Here is a 21,053-nt window from a genome sequence, read left to right as displayed (position 1 = left end):
AGGAAGTATCTATTATCATTTATTAATAATCATAATTATTAAATTATTTTAGTTATATCATCTGGATTGTCATCCATCTCTCTCATTAATTTCAGACAAATTATGGAGTCTACAACTTTGTTAGAAATAATTATTTTAATTTCCTGATGTTTCAACATTCATATTATGTCATCATTTGGAGCGCATGCACGCGCGCACACAGAGAGAGAGAGAGAGAGAGACAAGTTATATTAGATTTCACACAGTATGCCAAAGAGAATGATTTGTTCAACAGTTATTCTACTGGTAATTAGTTTACGGAATTAACAACGCATATAAAGTATATTAATTAAAGGTAACTTTAATGAATAACTTCTATATTTCGGCAACGTCACATTGCCATCTTCAGGAACATAAAGATATGGTATGTGCACGCAGGCACTAACACAAAGCAAATGAGGAAGAAAGCAAGAAACTAATATTGTTCCTAAAGTCCTAATGGTGCCCTCTTGCAGGCTAATTTGGTAGTCTTGGCAGTTGGGCTGAAGTTCTCATAATGTAAGTCTCCCAAATTTGGGATAGTTTCATGCACCCAAATTTGTTGTGGTTAGGAACGTTTTTTAGAGCTGCTGAAGATTCTTTGAATAATCTCTGAATAATATTTAAACTTGCTGCGATGAATTATTTTTGTTTTCTTCCAACGAATTTTATGGTGGGTATCTAAGGCACGGTCTGCCAGCCCAGAGTGGCTGTACTGGTGAAACCGGATGTAGTCTTGGTGTTCTGAAATCCTGATATTTGTTGTTCTGCCTGTTTGGCCAAAGTAGGATAATTTGCAGCTGCAAGGGACCTGGTATACACCAGGTAGGTCTAAGGGAAGTGGTTGGTCTTTGGTAGAGCGGATAAGGGATGCCAACTTTTTATATGGTCTGTAACAGGAAGTAAGGTCATATTTTTTGAGGATATTGGTTATTTTCTCATAGGTGCCCTGGATGTAGGGGATGGTGATAGACTTGGTGTAATCTTTATTGTGGAGGGGGGTTGTGGTTTACTGGTTTTAGTATTTTTTGGATTTTTTGGAGGTTATAGCCATTGGCTAAGAAAGTGTTGAGGATGTGGTTTAGTTCAGTAGTTAGGGTCTTGTCATCTGAGCAGATTAATTTTGCCCTGTTATATAGTGTTTTTATAACCCCATATTGTTGTGAGGGGGGGGGTAGTGGGACTGCTGGTGAATGTATCTGCCAGTATGGGTGGGTTTTCTGTGAACAGAGAAAACCAAAGATCCATCAAGCTGGCGGGTGATTAAAGTGTCTAGGAAGGGGAGGGTGTTGGTTGTTTAAGTGTGTTAGGAAGGAATGGAGTGTGTCTGAGCCATGTGGCCAAATAGCAAACACATCATCCACATAACGAAGCCAAATAGTGGGTTTTTGTGGGGCAGAGTTTAAGGCTTTCTCTTCAAATGTCTCCATAAAGAAATTGGCCAAGGGTGGGGAAAGCGGTGAACCCATGGCTGTCCCCTCTATCTGTTTGTAGAACTTTCCTTGCCAAACGAAATAGCCCGAGTTCATTGTGAACTGAAATAGGGCTGAGATATCGGGAGGAAACTTGGCTTGGATGAGCTCTAGGGTTTCTTTGAGTGGGACATTAGTGAATAGGGAGGAGATGTCAAAACTGACCATTATGTCAGTGTGTTGGAGTGCGAGGTTTTCTATACTGGCTTTAAAGTGGGCTGAGTTTTTTTACGTGTGATGGTGTGTTGCCAGTGTAGTGTGCGAGCGTTTTGGCTAAATGTTTGGCTAATTTATGTGGGGGAATCAATGCCATCCACTATGGGACGCAATGGCACATTTTGTTTATGTATTTTTGGGAGTCCATATAATCGGTGGGGTCTAGAGTTATAAGGTTTTAGTTTGTTGGTGACTTCCACAGGCCAGCTCTGGTCTTCACCACAGGCCTTCACCAGTACAGCCGCTCTGGGCTGGCAGACCATGCCTTAGATACCCACCATAAAAATCGTTGGAAGAAAACAAAAATAATTCATCGCAGCAAGTTTAAATATTATTCAAAGATTATTCAAAGAATCTTCAGCAGCTCTAAAAAACGTTCTTAACCACAACAAATTTGGGTGCATGAAACTATCCCAAATTTGGGAGACTTACATTATGAGAACTTCAGCCCAACTGCCAAGCCTACCAAATTAGCCTGCAAGAGGGCACCATTAGGACTTTAGGAACAATATTAGTTTCTTGCTTTCTTCCTCATTTGCTTTGTGTTAGTGCCTGCGTGCACATACCATATCTTTATGTTCCTGAAGATGGCAATGTGACGTTCCCGAAATATAGAAGTTATTCATTAAAGTTACCTTTAATTAATATACTTTATATGCGTTGTTAATTCTGTAAACTAATTACCAGTTATGTCTGACCAACGTATAAGCCTTGCTACTAGTTATTCTACTGGCCTGACCCCTAGGGAAAAAAATAAAATAACTGCAAAGCTATATACTATTTATAACATCATCAGAGGATAATTTCATATAGATAGTTTTATTACAGCAAAAGCCATGTTTAATTTAACATGAGAGTTATTATTGGATCCTGGGTTACCTACAGTCCTATTTATAATTAACTCTTAGACAGAAATATTATATGAGTAGAACATGTGCCTTCTATATTCTTATAAAATTATATAAAATTTTGCCCAAGGCCTTCGAATCAGAAGCACAACTATTTGTGCAAATGTCAGTTTTCAATAAATTAAAGATGTCAAGAAATGATATTCTTTGTTTCATCATCATCATGCATATCAAGGATTTAGGCCTAGCATAGCCTGTTCCGGCCTTAGAAGTCATCGTTGAATCGTTTAAGAGGACGTCCTGGTTTTCTTTTTCCTAATGGCTTGTACTTTAAGACTTGTTTTGGTAATCTTTCCGTTTTCATTCTTTGAACGTGTTCCATCCATTTATGTTTATATTTTTTAATTTTTTCTATTACTGGTTCTTGGTTTAATTCTTTCATAATTTCTTCGTTTCTTTTGTGATCAAATATGGTTGGTATACTTTGCAGTTTTTCTCATAAACTTCATTTCTGCTGTTGTTAATCTTTGTTTGTCTTTTTGTTTTATTGTCCAAATTTCGCTTCCATACATTAAGACTGGTAGGGCTAATGTATTGTATACTTTTAGTCTGATTTGTTTTTGAACTAGGTTTGGTTTAAATATAGAATTAATTACACCTGCTATTTTTAAATATTTTGCAATTTTTACGTTTATATCTTTTTCATTTTCATATGTGATCGTACATCCTAGGTAATTAAATGAATTCACCTATTCTAAGATCTTGTTATCTATTACTGTTTTAGTTCTTCCTGAATCTTGTCCTTTAAAGGCCATAGTTTTTGATTTTTCTGTTGATATCATCATACCATAATCTTTGGATATCTCATTTAGATCTAAAATAGCTTTCTGTAGTTTATCTTCGGAATTTGTAATTATTGTTTGGTCGTCGGCAAAGAAGAGAGTGTTTGAGTTTACTGTAGTTTACTACAGTTTAAGTTTACTTTCTTTGTTTCATCCTTTATTATTATTATTATTACATAACACTTCCAGGGAGGGCACCTACTCTACAACTCTCCGTCTTCATCACTCCACCAGCCGCAACTACCTCCATCATCTACGCCACTGCTTCGCAAACTTCTGGATATCAGACCCTCTTTGGAAAAATTAAAATATTTCTCAGCTCCCCTCGAAAAAAAAAGTAATATAGACATATAATATTTATTGTATTTATATTCAATACAAAATATACGCAGCGAATATTGCAAAAATCAAATGCAAATATTACATTTTTAGCATCTTACATACACAATTGACATGCCACATTATCTCATATTTTTATATAGATAGATATATTGTTATTGCACATTTGCAGTACAAGCACATGAAACGTAAAACGATTAGTAATAAAGAAAGAATTAAAAACATAAAAGAAGGTTAATAACAATTTAATGTGATGGATGTACATACTGCTACACAAAAAGTCAATATCAGGTGAAATATTTGAAATTGCAATTTTCAGATTTCTGCTTCGAAATGAAAGTTATATGAATAAGCATATATTTACTAATATTCATTAAGCGCCGAAATACGCAGGAAGCAAAATTTGTGAACCCGCGCCGATGTGTGCTTTTTTTCCCATTAAAAAAAAAAAAAAAAATATATATATATATATATATATATATATATATATATATATATATATATATATAAAATAATAAATAATAAAAATTAAATAGGTTCTTTTAAGATAAAAAAAATCTACTTAGTCTTAAAACATTTTCAATTTGTTTTCATTATTTCACGGCCCCCCTCAACAAAACCTACGCCCCCCCCCCAAGGGGGGATGCAGCCCACAGTTTGGGAAGCGCTGATCTACACCAATGCCATCTACCACCGACCACCACCACTATTTTCCCAGACAATCACAAACATCCATGCCCACGGTGGGATTCGAACCCGCAGCCTTTTGAAGAGCGGATACGCTATCCACTCGGCCAATGAGGCCGGCACTTTATCCAAGTGTAAGCAAACAAAGTTTGCATGTGAAGTCACTTCGCATCAGTTGCCTTTAGCTCATATAAAGTCAGACTTGGATCTATTAATGGCATTGCTGCAGGCTTACATACAGACTGAAAATGAAGCTGTAGTTTATTTTAAGCAATTTACAATTCCCCCCCCCCTCCCCCAAAAAAACTCATAGCTTGGATATTGTTTTGGAATTTTGAAAGGTGTGGGGAATGAAAGTCTTCATTTCATCATGGATAATTTTTGTGGCAAAGATTGCAGCAAGCAGCCACATCAGAAAGATGGAAACAGGAGTCTAACCATGGAAAGGTGAAGTTACAGAGGTTTTCACATTTGGCACTTATGTAATGCCAAAGAGCATAAGGTTGAAAACGGCTTAGGGAAGCATATTTCCATAAGAGGCAAAGCTTGCATGAGAGTATGGTTTGAGTTACCAAAAGGAGAAGTGATCTCAACAAAACACCTGGAAGAAGATGGTGAAGAAAATCTAGAGTATTAGATTATTACCTGACCTCCACTGAATCAAAAGGACTCATCGCAGGAGTTCTATACTCTCTCGTGTCAAAATATTGAGCCCTGCCTTGAAATGGTTCAGTTTCCACACTCACTACACTTTTAGGCAATGCATTCTACTCTTCATGCAAAGAACCTGCTCACACCCTCCTTATAGCTTCCATGGATAGTCTAGTTCTACCCTTGCTTCCATCTGCTCTATGAAAGATTTTCTCCACATTAATCTCGTAACAACCCCTCACCAGCTTATATGCCTCAAATCATGTCCCTTCTTCTATTCACAAGGCTCCGAGTTGAATTCCCTCAATATCTCCTCAATTTTCTTGCATTCCATAGATCTGACACTAACTTCGTAAACCTTCTCCAATACAATCTCATTTCCCTGAAACCAGGCAACCAAATCTATACACAGTAGTCCATATGTGGTCTGATCAAAGCCTTATTTATATTGGGGAACCATAACCTCTTTGCCTATGCATGTCCTCCTTGTTATTGCCATAATCTGTTGGAATGTTCTTACAATTTCAGCAATGTGACCCCTACACTTTAAGTCATCAGGTCCCAGTGATTGGAGGGAGAGGATTGGTTGGTATTCTTGTTGATAGATGAACAATCTGCTCTAGGTTGCTGCCTACAGCAAATACTGCAGTTTCTCTTCCAGCTAGTTTGGTAAGTACAGGAAAAGGAAGCCATTTGGAGTTGTGAACAAGGAAAATAACTTCACTAGTTGGACTGTGAAAAATCAAGCTTCAGGGTTAAGAAGTAAATGCGATTTTCAGTATTAGGCGATTGGTAGAGACAGCAGATGAATGATACATAATCAAACAAGTGAACCTTAAGCCAGAGAAAGTAAAAAAAAAAAAAAAAAAACGCGTGGCATGAATTGCACAAAATGTGATTTGGATAGTTGATGTGACTGTGGTCATAGCAGCTGCAATTTGAGGATTTGGTAAAAAACATTAAGTCAAGTCATGTCCCTAAGTGATGGTGAAACCATTTAAGCTGATGTTTATGCTGCAAATGTTGAAGTGGATGTGAGAGATTTTTTGGGTAAGGTTTGAGTTTTATAATTTTTTGGGGAGGTTTGTTTTATTTCATCTTCAGTGACACTAGAGATCTATTTGCGTGGACTGATAGTGATGTTTCAGTGATGAAAATTAAGAGCAAGGGGAAGATGCTGTGAGAGGAGATTGTGTTTTAATAATCTGCTTAATGCACGTTTTATTTTAATAATCATTTTTATAACCAGCACTCTAGAATCAGTTTGGCTGTTGAAAGAATAATCATAATTTACTATCTAAACCAATTAGTCACTAGAAGGCCTGAAGGAAAGGAAAACTGTTACATGTATATAAAAATCCATTCCCACTCCTTGCAACTATATGGAATTCTTTAAACCCTTAGCAACAGAGCAAGATTGACTTTGTTCTATGAATAAACTACTTAAAAATGAACTAACCTTCCTGCAAACAATATTCAGTTTTAATAGCTATAATCCACATAAATTGAAAAGTCATCAATATATCCTGAACAATTTCTCCTTGAGAAACATATATGGTAACAAGATGGCACTGATATGAGAACTCGCAGAAAAAGTAGAGGAGAGTTTTATGAAATTACAAGCAAACTATAACTTCATTAAGAAATTGGCATCCTTCATCTGCTTCCCTGAAGGCCAACCATACGGCATCAGCTCAGAGGAAGATCAAAAATAATTTTAATAGATAAAGCAAATAAGATCTAATAGACCACATTCTCTAAATATTTCCCCAAATAAAGTAAAACAAAATCACATTCCTATCCAAAATTTTATGCAAAAGACCAAAGCTAATTGTTAAATCAGTTGCATTAACAAATTCCCTCTTAAACAAGCATTACCAGAAATAGACAGATTTTGGGAGATGCTATTGCATCTCCCAAAATGTATCTATACCCAAACAAACACCAAGGAGAGCCCAATGAGTATACTATTCCCAATTTTAGCACATTTAATCCATAAAGTTCACAGTGCTCTGTTTAAGAATAGCATAGCTCTGATCTCTAATGATGCAGTTATAACCTGGATACAAAATATGGGAATTAACACTTTGTCAAAAACCTACTAGTTTCATGTCTTCCATTAAATCAACATGTTTAATAATCAACCCAAGTATTTTATCACGCTTGAACCTTTTGTGTGTTGTTATTCTTGAACAAGCATTTTGTTATTATGATGCATACACACTAAGCTGGTAACTAATTCCAGCTATTTATTTCATGAAAATGAAATATTTGAAGATAAGTACTTTTCATAAACCTAATAATAGTAATACAAATATTGTGAATCTTCTCGATGTGTTCATACTATATAACACATATGCCAACATCAGGACAACTATCAAAAAGAGCAATAGGAATTGAATTAAAAAAAAAAAAAAGTAGTGCACATGCTTAAATTGGAAACCCCTCTATGTATACAGTCACGTGTTCATGGATTAAAACTTTTCTCGGTGTTGTTATTTGGGATTACAGACAAAGCTATGGAGGCTATGAGACCAGGATGTTACGTTCTGTCTATAGCATCTTCATAATTTTGATAGTCCAACTGGTCAAATATATCTTAGAGAAGATAATTCGTATGAATTATGGAAGGAGAAAAGTTGTCTGGCATTGCACATAAAGTCAGGAAACAAATAATGTGCGTCCATAGTGAAAATTCAAGAGCCTTTCCTATTTGTTAAAAAAAAAAAGCTGTGTTTGAATTCCACTAGATCATAAGGAATATTCATTACAGATTTTCAAACAAAGGCAAATTATTTGTAGCCAGTTTTATTGCTGGATTATAAAGTATATAATCGACAAGAAATAATATTCTTGTTTTAAATCCTTTGCTCAAGCATATGAAAACAAAGCTTGCACATGAAGTATCTTCACAACTAATCTACTTGCATATAACAACTGCTCAATTCACATCAAATTGCCTAGGTATCACATAATACAAAGCACACTTCCATTAGATTAGTGCTATGCATTATGGAAAGGATCGCTACTCAGGAGGATTTGATCCTTATTTGATGTCTCATCAATATTAAGGCAGAAAGATATTAAGGTTAAATCAATGCAAAAGTCATATTTCCTTTAAAAAAAATGTATGCTGGTTCAAGATTAGGGATCCCAGACGTCCCGTAAAATACGGGATCCTCCCGTTTTTGGCTAATACGATCCGTTGTCCCGAGAAAACTCTTCGGGACAGCTTTTTGTCCTTTTAGAGTTCAAGACTGAATAACAAAATCGATGAGTTACAATTTCTATTCTGTTACAAACATCGCTCTCCGTCATTACAGGGAACTGTAGACGCGTTATTTTCTCAAGGCGAGTGATCATACGAAACTTGTCGGGTTTGTTTATTTTTATTTATCTTAATCAACATGTGGTCGCAATACTGGAATCTTTCTTTTGAACTGCTAAACTCACAGAAGCTCCTTAAAATTAGGTATGTAATTAGTCCAAGCAGTTCTTACAAGCTCGTTACAACCTCACCATGCACATACTCACTCACACCCATATCATCGCATCGGTCAAAGGTTGCGACTCTTCTAAGTCTTACCAGAATTATTTTGGCTTCAAAAGGACGCGTAGTTGCCCACTCCTGGTATGTTTCCTTTCAGGTTATTTCTTATATCATTTATGTACAAATGAAACAGCAATATTAATACTATGTTACCTAGCTGATATTTTTGAAAAAGTAAAGTAAAAAAATGCTTAATTTTTCTCTTCAAGGAAAAGCTAACATTTTAACAATGAATGAGAAAATAACTGCATTTCGAAAGAAAATGGTGCTGTGGAGAGAGAAATTTGAAACGGATGTTTAGAAATGTTTCCATCTTTATCTAATTTCGTTACAGAAAATAATGTAAATGTACACTCCACTAACATCATAAGGAGGATAAAACACGGAAACGAAAGGACAGTAGAAACCACACAGGATATTGCAGACACATTTCAAAATTTCTACACAGACCTATTTAGACTCAAGACATGCGGGATTTCTACTTGAGCTCATACGCAATTCCCCAATCACCACTTATTAGATTTAACAACGAATGATAAGTTCGTTAGAACAGTGCACATGTGCATTGACATTTTGGCGTGTGCCGTGATATTGGCTCGGCTTTAAATAGCACGGAAAGGTTCGCTTGGCCCACGCCATTTTAGAAGCTTGCTTCGAGAGAAACAGGTTGGTGCTTGCAGAATATTAATTACTGAAAGGCTGCTGTTAAAATGTATGGTTTTTCAATTCTCCTGTCGAATGTTGAAAATGCCGAAAAGGAAGTGTGATTATACAGACGCTTTAAAAACTTAATTTCCGTTTTTAAAAAAAATCTACTAAATTGGGCGAGACAGATAAAATGGAGTGCACAGTTTGTGGTGGCTTGTTTAGCGTCGAGAATGGCCGAAAGACCGACATTACCCAGCACATTGCTACGAAAAGATATAAATCAACATCTCGAGTTAGTACAAGTGCAAAAGTCAGTGATATCTTTACCAAGAAAGAGATGGAGGAAGTAGAAAAGAATCTTGCTGCAGAAGAAGCAACTTTCGCGTACCACACGCGTCTTCACAACTAGAGTTTTCGATCAATGGATTGTACATCTAAAATAATACGTAAGTTATATGATAGAAAATTTATTTGTGGGAAAACAAAAACACAAGCGTTAATTGTCAATGTTGAAGAAATAGTTCTGGAAAAGAAGAAAGCATACCGAAATTCCTAGCAAATAAGTTGGCAGATGTCCTAAAAGAATACAGAGAAAAATATGAGCTAGGCTATGTATGAAAGTAGCTAAACAAAAGTCATGGGAACACTGGGAAGAATATAGAAAGTAAAGATCAGGAAGTCCATGCGGTTAGCTGAGTGGCTATGCGCTTCGCAACCATATGCCTGGGAATGGGGTGTCCTGGGTTCGATTCCTGTCGCTGACGTGAAGAACTTAGAATCTTTCTCAGACAGTCAAGTTAGCCAGACGTGAACTGCAGGATTTTTCTCCCGTTTATCTGGGTTTTTTCATCCCACAAGCAGGCAAACCAGCCTTGAGAACTCAATACTTCTACAGACATAGGATACACCGGGAGGCACAGGGCTAACCACCTTATCCTTGTGTACAGTTGCAGTTAAATGAATAGAAAACCCTCGACACTGCAAGGTAAAAAGAGGGAAGATCAGGAAAATGGCAAAATGTTCTGGAAGCTATTGAAAAAGCTTAGAAATTGAAGAAAGAGTATTGAGAAAAAAAAAAAGGAATCAAAGATGATAAAGTGACACGAAAACTGATAAGTTTTCGTGTCACTTTATGAAAGATAAGTATATCCTATATGTCTAGAGTAATTAATTTGAAAGACAAAGAAAACAAGCAGTGACAAAACCATACTGGAACATTTTCAAGAGGAATGCTAAGAGAAGGATATATCTATACTTAAGAAGAAAAAAAACTATCAAAAACTTGAAATGCAGCTGGAGTAGATGTTATTTGACCAAAAATGCTTAAGTATGGAGATATAAAAGTTTTGCAGTGGTTACACTGCATAGTTCAGAGGGCCTGGTAAGAACGTCAAATTACAGATGATTGGAATAGAACTCTAATAATTTCCATCTATAAAAAAGAGGATAAAGTTAAATGTGAGAAACAGAGGAATTTCTCTACTGTGTTCCAGGTAAGATTTATGCAAGTGTACTTGGAAAGAGGTTGAGAAAAATTGTGCAAGAGAAACTTAGAGAAGAACATGTTGGGTTTCAGGCCAAACAGAGGTTGTTAAGATCAATTTTTCACTTTATGAAATGGTTGTCGAATATAACAAGGATCTGTATTTAAGTTTTGTAGATCTGAAAAGACATACTACAAGGTGCCCAGATAAAAGTTTTTCAAACCCAGCCTTGAGAACTGAACACTTCTACAGACATAGGATACACCGGGAGGCACAGGCCTAACCACCTTATCATTGTGTACAGTTGCAGTACATATGGATAAATGGAAGATTATAAAGAACAATATATAGTCTATAATTTAAGTTTTAAGTCAGCAGTTAGAATTGAAGGTAATACAGAAAGATAGTTTGATATAAAACCAGGGGTAAGACAGGGATGCACAATTATCTCCTTTCATTCATTATCTATACGAATCACATTACGATAGAAAGTGACATTAGATCCGATATTAGAATTGGAGATGTCAAACTTAGCTCTCTGCTTTATGTAGATGATATTGTACTCCTAAACTCATCTGGTGCAAGTCTCTAGAATTCTCTAACTAAATTGAATAACAGCTGTAACAAACTTTGGCATGAAAATCAGCAATAAAAAGGTCAAAACGATATAGGCAGAATCATTGAACTGCGTTCTGAACATAGATCCTACAAAATAAGTAAAATATTTCAGAAATTTAGGCGCAGTGTATAGTGAAGGTGGCAAGTTAAATCTGAAAATGGACAACAGAATAAGCAAAGCTGGTGTGGTGGGTAAACACTTGAATTAATTTATACTAAATAAGAGAAAAATTAGCCAAAACACCAAACTAGCAGTATACAAGACAGTGTTAAAACCAATTTTTAAGCTATGGATATGGGAGTTGGGTTAGAAATAAGGGAGTGAACAGAGGGCATCAATGGCAGAATCATATTAAAAATGAAGAAATTAGGAAGGAACTTGACACTGTTAGCATTTAGGAATGCGTAAGCCAAGCTAGTCTAAGATGGTATGCCCACCTGAATAGAATAGGTGAGGAAAGATTAGCAAAACAGGTGTTGAATGCCAAGAGGGCAGGGAAGACCAAGGTCTAGGCGGACAGTCAGAAGTGCTTTAGAAGCATGAAATGCTAGATATGACAATATTGGAGTGCTGACACTAATTTGGAAAAAAATTGTGGATAGGAGATTAATAATAATAATATAAACTTAATCCTGTACTGCTGCATACTAGCCTGAACACTCCTTGAGGGTACATATCAGGAAACTGATGACGATGACCTTTGAACTTCAGTTTCCTATCCATCATATAACTCTAACATCCCTAGCCTCATCAATTTCTTGTAACATAATTCTAACAATATAACATACCCTTGGAAACCCCATCACACCAAAGTGCATAATTTTACACTTACTAAAGCACTTCTGACTGTTGAATTGATAGCCATTAATATTTTCCCCCCATTTCCAGCCTATTTGGATTGTTCTTTAAGTTCTGGATACCAGGAGCATCCTTAACTGCCCTATCTTTGCATCATCAATGAACAAATGGAAATCTGTCAGATCCCTTTTAATATCATTAATATATAGACTGAACAATAATGGTCCAAGGACTGATCCCTGGAGTACTTCACTGGTCACCTTAAATCTGGTAGAGTCACACCCACCATATACCACTTTGATACTTGGCCATCAAACCCCCACTTATTCAAGTCTATGGTTTATATTACAATCCCACAATCTCCAGTTTATACAACAGCCTTTAGTGTGGTGTCTATCAAATGACTTAGCAAAGTCTAGCAGTACAAGTGCATCCATTTCCTTTATTCAAATCAGTCATAACATAAAAGTATGAGCAAATTGCTAAACATGACCTCTGATGCAAAGTGTAGGTTTTCAATAAATTTATGTATGAAAGTTCTTATTGCTTCTCTAAAATCATCACTACTCCAGATATACTGATACGTTAGCAGTCAGACTTTTTTTTTTTTTGCAATTTGTTATCTGTGGTGTCTTTCCTGAGCTGAGACCAGTTACATAAACATGTCAAGGGCTTAACCAATTCAGCTGAACATTCCTTTAGCAAAATGCTAATATCGCATCTATTCCTATTGCCTCTTAAAAGGCCACAACAACCTTAAATTTGGTCCTGCATGCTGTTTGAGAAAGATGTCTTACAACATCAATAAATTCTGCTTCATTCTTATAGAGTTTTCTCTGCTGGCCAACAAGTGTTCATGTAATTTAAGTTACTAATATTTTACTCATTTAGTACCATCAGGGTAATTTGGTAGTGCATTTGATCACCTCCAAAAACTGAGCTACCAGGCCTTTAGCAACACACCAGATAGCTTCCAACTCACTTCTATTTGGGACGTTATTATTACTATTGCTTTCATGCATTTCTATCCTAACTGAACTCAAATCACATATCCTTAATAATACGAGGGCTGTTCGATAAGTCCGTGCAAAGTCTAAGAGATGGCGCCACCAGTATGTACCGAGGTTATTTTTAGTTGGTGGCAACGGTTGGAGGATCACACACTAAGTTTCAGTCAGATAGATCTATTACTCTGTGTTTGGCGTTCATTTGAATCGATCAAGTACCGTGATTTGTGAAAATGGATGAGAAAGCATTTCGTGTAGTGATTAAACATTACTTTTTGAAAGGCAAAACGGCTCAGTAAACCAAAGCTAAGCTTGGTAAACATTATGGGAAGTCTGCACCTTCGATTAGAAGTTCATGCCATTATCACATTGGCATACTGTAACTAAACTTATATTCTCGCCCTTCCTCCCATGGTGATCCCTGACGATCTGATAGGACTGGCCCGATAAACGATTTCTCCAAGCTGCTGATGCCAAATCCATTCAAGTGCGGTCCGTTCCTCTTATACAAGCCTTTTCTATCAAACTCAACTCATTGCACATATTCAAAAACTAACATTCTTTTCTTCTATATGACCTGCGCATCTGATCATTTGCCATCATAGTCCTCGGTATTGTCAATCGATAATAAACCAATAATTTTTCCTCTTTCACTTTTCTTTATTGCTTCTTCCAACAGACCTTTCATATCTTCTCTCATACTATATTTGTCGGTAGTTAAGTCATTAGATCGAACAAGCAGAACTAACATCTTTATTTTCTGTTTCTCTCATACATTTGTCACATTTTGTCTCCAGGAAGCTAGCAGTAGTGACTCCAACGGCAAGCGCCGTACCATATGATATATTTCTTATACTCGAATTGACTTACCTTCTTGTCATCATTATTCTTACAAACTTCAGTGCTTTACCGCATCCTCTTGTCTCGATTACCTTTATTAACTTGTAAGTTTCTTTAAACGTTTTTCGATTTTCTAGTTGATTGTATAATAATTTGTTTTAATCGGATATTTAAAACTTAACCTCACTTATATTATCAAATCTTATTAATACGTTATGAACACTGCTTTGTCCTGACAAGTTTTTGACGTCATTTTTAAGACTATCTTAAACTAATAATATTTCTACAAGTATATTGCTAAATAATATAAATCCACTTAAAAAAAAACTACAATAAAATACTAAAAGATACACAAATTAGTCTAAGAAAACACTGAATAAATCAAGAATATCACAAAATTTAGAGGGCTTCGTAATCGTTAGGCATAACTAACCACCTCATCTTAAAATTGGTCACGAAAGGTGATCTAGGTAAATATGGCCTTAAATGCATGTAAACAGCGGATTATTATTAACAACGTATTGCCAGCATGGATGGTGCAATACTAATGCCATGTCATGGACAAGATCACAATGTATGAATGCAGACAGTTATCCTAACTTCAAGGATATTAGGGCAATCATGCAACTAACAGAATTCCAGTCCAAACAGATTTTCGATTACAAGAATAGAAAACCTGTTTGGACTGGAATGAAAATCTTGTAATAGTTATCAGAAACTTTGCCACAGTGATTACTCCTGGAAAATTTTCATTGTAGATTTCGATGGAATTTTCAATATGAAAGGGAGAGGGGCTGATATAGTCGGAAATAAGTGCCGAGAAAGAAATATAACTTGTTGGTACAACAGAATAATTAAGAGTGAAGCTTATGAAAAATCTGATCTGTTCACATTCTTGAATAATGATAAAGTCATCAGTAGACGTACGTCTACTGATGACTACTGCTTACCAAAATTAAAAATGGAACTGTGCCTAGTTATGATTCCATTTTCTTGAAACGTTCCAGATGACTACCAGTTTCTGGAAAATTTCACAGCGCTAGATCACTAGACTTTGTATTTAAGTCTATGCAGATTTTCATCTTAGGATTTTCTCCCCAATAGACTCACAATTAGCAGAAATCTAAATTAATTCTAGAACATAATCCCCGATTAAGTGCCTGCAGCATTATCTGAATAGAAATCTATACAGAGAAGCATCCATGAACAATACAGTTTAATGAATAACGCGGGTCCTCATGGTAAGCTCTGGACAGTCAAGTCTAGCATTACTCTATTTTAACCCCATAATTTTAAGCAAGATTACCCGTGTGTTGACACACAAAATCATCAATGAATTGGAACCTGCCAAACCATTGGTTATCTGCGTAATGCAGAGAATATCTTACGAAAAGTATAAGTAGATATTATTCGTTAACCTTTCTAACGTATTTCGAAAATGAAATTTATTTTAAAAAAATGAATTTTAGAATTAAAAGAAATACAGATAAGGCGTTTGTATAAATTTCTCTATCTTCATTTGCGCTGTTTATACAAAGAAGTATGGGAGAAAGATTTGACATGCTAATCCCCCGCTTCTGACATGCTAACTGTTAGAACGTAAATCAAATAGGTATACAGATGAACTTTTATCACAAGTATTAGTGAATAACACACGATTTTTGGAACGGGTTATTCCATATCACTTCAAAAAAAAAGGGGGGGGGAATGTCCAGTTTAGCACTTTTTTTTATATTATTATTAAAAGGGAAAATGTATTCGCTATTCAGAATGCTTATTATTTTTTTTTCCAACGCAGTCTATTATCACAGCTGTAGCTCACCTAGGATGTAATATAGCGTGTGTGTATATATTATTTTACAATGGTATTCCAAACAAACATGAAACACGTTATCAATGCCCGACTAAGGGACAAGTATACAAAATAAATTCCTACAGTAGGAGATAAGGGATTATCATTTTAAATTTTGGATAATTTGTTGCTTTCTGACGCATGTAGAGGTTGTTTGAATTACGCATCGCTTTTAAGACAAGCGGTGTCAGATAATACGAACTTTGTTCCCAAGCTTCAGTCATACACATCAAGACTGACATTGCAAAACCAGCATATAGTCAGTTAACAGCTGACGTACTCCGCATATCTGGATGCAGTTTCCTTCCAAAGCACGCGCCGAATTGGTTCGCCAATCTGAGTGAAAAAGGATAGCGCTATTGTTACATTGGTAACAGTCTACTACTCGCTCATAATAACGTGAGTATGAACCATAATTTCATGTATGTTAAATCGCCATTTTTAGGATATATCATAGGTAGTCCGGTGATTGTTCTTTTTGATTTATTTGGCAGTTGATTCATTTGATAGTATGTGTGTATATTCAATAATACACGAAACTTCTTTTGCGCTTAACAGAATCTATTAAAATACTAAATGTTATCTAGAGTGCCAAAGTAAAATTACTAAAACGAAGTTGCTAAAAATTGGTGATCCAACAAGTCGATGATTTCGCTCAGAAGTCTATTCTATTTATAGCCCTTATTTCCTTTTTTTAAATCAAGCATATACGATTAAATATGGTTAACAATATTAACCGAAGCACAAGTTGACCGGAATAAACCGAAGTACAGAATTAACATAAAAAGTACTATTTATTATTGTTTCAAGTTTGTCTGTTGCAAACGGGGAGGGGGTGGGGGAATCCCCGACAGCACAGGAATGCTGCAACCATTGAGGAAACTTATTCCTGGATTTTAATATCTGAAACTGTTGAATTTGAGATATCTGATTATAAAAGCTTCCTTTCAAAAAATCTTCTGCATTAGTTAGCCTTATATATATATATATATATATATATATATATATATATTGAATATAGTTTAACATGTTCATTGCCAATCAAGCGATATCGCGTGATGCGAGTTCTCACCAAACGGCCGATCACGCGTTATCGCGTGGACGTCGCTAACTCAAAAAAATTAAAAAAATTTGGCCACCACACGAAATTCCAATTTTCAGCTTGGCAATGAAAGTGTTAAAGATACTTTTTTCTTCTAGAAACGGCTTTTAGAGAAATTTGATGCGAATCAGCGCCTTGCATTTTAATACTATGTCGACGAAATATCAGCAGGAATTTCCGTTAATAATATACAAAAACGTATGAACACAAGGAGCTATATAAGTTCGTCCGGAGCAGGCTTTTACAAACATCCATGCCCTCGGTTGGATATGAACCCAGAACCTGTTGATTGGCAAGCAGGAATGATATCCAACTCGGCCAACCAGACCGGCGTTTCGGTAGAAACAAAAACCAATCTCCAAACGGGGGAATGGTAGATGTTAGCAGTTTAATTTTAATGGCTTTCATATAATAAATGTATTTTAATTTTTTTTAAAAATATTGGTCTTCATTTAAATTAAATTAATGACTTAAAATACAATGCAAGAGATGCACTCGTGTATCTACTACATATTATATATTGTGAAATAAACAATTAATACGGTCTGGTTGAAAAATAGAAACCCTATTATTAATATATTAGTATTCATAGGAAATAATTTCACGGCTTAAAATACAGCTGGAAAAAATTATATAACTGATTTTTAGAAGAAAAAGAACTGATTGGCCATACCTGACAAGGATGGAGAAAACAATAGAAATTACTGAATTTTATCGACTGCATAATATCACATAACAATGATCAGATGAAACATTCGCTTCAGATAGTGAATAACTGCTGAGAAAATAAGACAATGGAAGAAAGCGTTCAAAAAGAAACGAAGGAAATAAGACCGCTGTCAGTTTTGAAGTGGAACTCGGAATAGATGTCGAGCTATTTCGTGCCTTGATAGGTGATATAAGTAAGAGCAGCGTTCGGCAAATACACTCGCAATTGGGAGCAGATGAGACTGGACAAAACACTATTTAATAAACAAAATATTTTTAAGCCTTAAAAAACACGGATGCAATGCCACTGATCTGTTTAAGGAATTCCTAGTGACTTAGATACATATCATTAAAAAAAAAAAACAGGAAGGAGACTGGCGAGTAGGATTATGCCTAATTTGTTGGGTAGGACTGACGATATCGGATCTAATTCAGAGCTGCCGTGTGCATATCTGCAAGTAATACATGCGGCAAAAGTGTAATAAGGGGTAGAGAAACAGGTCCAGCGTGCAACACAGTAATGACACGCATTTCTTACTTTTGGCCTTTTAATACAAATCAGTTTGACATATCGATAATTTGTTTGCAACGTTTTTTGACCTTTAGACAAAGTGAAAATGAAAATTGGATGAAAACCCGGCTGTGATATACTGTATTTTATTCTTACCTTGCGCAGCTTGACACGCTTGTCGAATTAAAGCTGTGCCAAAGGGAGAATTTAAAGTGAAATTGGGAATATAAAGATTATCAAACCAGAAGCATAACTAAATTTTTCATGTGCTCTGTAGCAAGTGGAATTCATCGCTGTGCGGAGTCTTCACGGTATGTCACACTTCCAAACCCAGAAATGAAAGTGAAGATTATTCCATTTGGCATTCTTAGAAAAGTCAAATAAGGACGCTTGCATAGTGTAGTCATGAGGGTGACACATCATTTTACACTTCAGATGAAAAGACCTGATTTCAAATCTATCCCCCCCCCCCATCCTAGGATGCGGTACGTTTATTAGAACTTTTCGATTGAAGGTCAGTTTCAGACGTAAGCAGGGTTTCCCCTTCCGGAAATTGATTTTTTTTTCTTCTTTCAATTCCATGAAACAAGTAAACTGGCGGGAGAGCACATAGTTAACACATTTTATATATTGGCCTCATACACTTAGTTATTTCATAATACGAGGTGAAGATGACTGTATAAGTAATTGCAGCATAGTCACTCTCGGCCACGTAGAGATGTCGATGCCTTGACTACTACCAGTAATTTTTCGAATTAATTAGCATGCCTACCAGACATCTGAATGATCTGAGCCACTCTTCAAACACTAATCTCTTCCTTGCCAGTAATCTAAAATACACTGCTGGCATTCCTATAGAAAAATTCTCACACATCATGGCTTGATTGTTCTATGACATTACAGTCTAGTTTGTTTTAATATTAAATGTGTCCTGGTTTCTGGATAAGCAAGACGTTAATTCAGATGGTATTCTATAAAATATATATATATTTTTTTTTTTTTGCATATTATATTACAATCAATGCATTTAAGAAGAAAAATCCCGCCATAGGCATGGATGTTTGTGAATGTCATCAGATGGAAGATTTTTAATGCCAGTGTGAGACAGCTGCCTCGCTTAATTGGAGGCCTGAAGTGATTTAAAAAGTTCCATATTTGGTTCTGTAGAGAAGGATTTCCCAAATGTAAAAGATGTTACTTACTTTACATGAAACCTGCCCAAAATACTAATATACTACAGGCTTACATAATATTTCAAAAAACTCGGGGATTCCTTAAAAAACAGTTTAGTATTCTGTGTGCTGAATAATTAAGTTCTGAAAATCCTGGATAATGTACAACTGAAAGAAGTTCGCGGTTACGACTTGCGTCCAGGTGACAGTGTTTTTCATTCTTATGTAATATTTTTCTTCTATACTTCACTTTATTTTGTTTTGTTTTATTTGTTTTTTACACGACGAAGAAATAAGTTTACCCAGAAATGTCTGAACCATAAATTTGTATGCTCTGCAAGTTATACGAAAAGGTGGTTAAATTTTGAGTTAATGTTTTTCAATATCGGAAGAATAAATGTGTAGCAAAACAATATGACTATGATGGGAAGAGAACTGCCTATTTTCACACTTGCGGACTGCTTTCGATAGTTTTGTAACAACTCTTATAGGAACTAATAGTCCTTTTTTGGAAAATTAATCTTTGAAATTCTATTCTTGAGAGACACTTGAGACATTAAATTAAGAATTATAAACACGTTAACACAAGAATATTTATTTTAATGTTTGCCAAATATTTCAGTCTGAAACTAACAGACTATCCTCAGTGGCTTGATAGGAACAGTTTTTACAAGGTGGAATACAAACAATTGATCATTCAAAAGTATAACGAGCCGCGTTCTACTTTTGAATGATCGCGTGATGTTACATTGCTAAGCATTAAAGAGAAGTAAATTTCATCAGAGTGATGAAATAGGTATTAATTCACAATTTCATATAACAATCTTAATTTATATGAATTCAATTAAAGATAACATTAGACCATAGGTTTCCAAACTTTTTCGGGCCACCGCACACTTTGCAAGACATAGATTTTGTAACGCCCCCCCCCCCCCCCATTATAACAGTTTTCCTCGTTCAAGCCGTTTGATATTTTTGACGTAAATAGCAACTAATGATACATTACTGCTTATGCCGTTAAATTTTAAAAAAGAAGTGGCCAATATGTGCTTCATCTTGAACACAGTTATTGCTATACCGATTTTGGTAAAACGTAGCTCAGATGTAAAGATTGTAAAATGTATGTTCGAATAACATTATGAACAGTTTCATACAATGGTTTAAATATGAAAATGTGGAATACAATTAAGAGATTGCATTGCATTAGTAAGAATCTTATTGTAATAACTAAAACACCATTAAATATATTACAAAATTACACAAGATATAAACAACAACCCTACAAAACATAACCACAGAAAACAGTATAATAAGTTTCGAATAATATTTGCTTTGTTTTTTCCCTCGAGTTAGCAATATAAGTTAGTACTAACTAGGCTAACTAAAATTCACGATTTTATTTCTTTCTTGCCATTATTATTTTTACTCGTAATATTAAATTATATAAAATTGGGTTTATTTTTGTACAAATCAATTAGAAAAGTGGTTTTATATATTTTATGTATATTTTGAAATGAAATATAACGAATATATTTGCTACTGTAAACATAACCTATTATACACACATACATGTCAATTTTCTATGTCAGTGAGAAAATAGCGCATCTATTTCTATCTGGCATGGTAAATTTTCAAATGATTAAATAATTGAAATAGAAAATTGATAAAAAAAAATTGATCGTGTAAGAC

The sequence above is a fragment of the Typopeltis vanoorti genome, chromosome 12 (genome assembly GCF_054136105.1).
Source record: "Typopeltis vanoorti isolate ZY-2024b chromosome 12, IOZ_Tvanoo_1.0, whole genome shotgun sequence".
Classification (NCBI taxonomy): Eukaryota; Metazoa; Arthropoda; class Arachnida; order Uropygi; family Thelyphonidae; genus Typopeltis; species Typopeltis vanoorti.
This window is presented reverse-complemented; position numbering follows the sequence as displayed.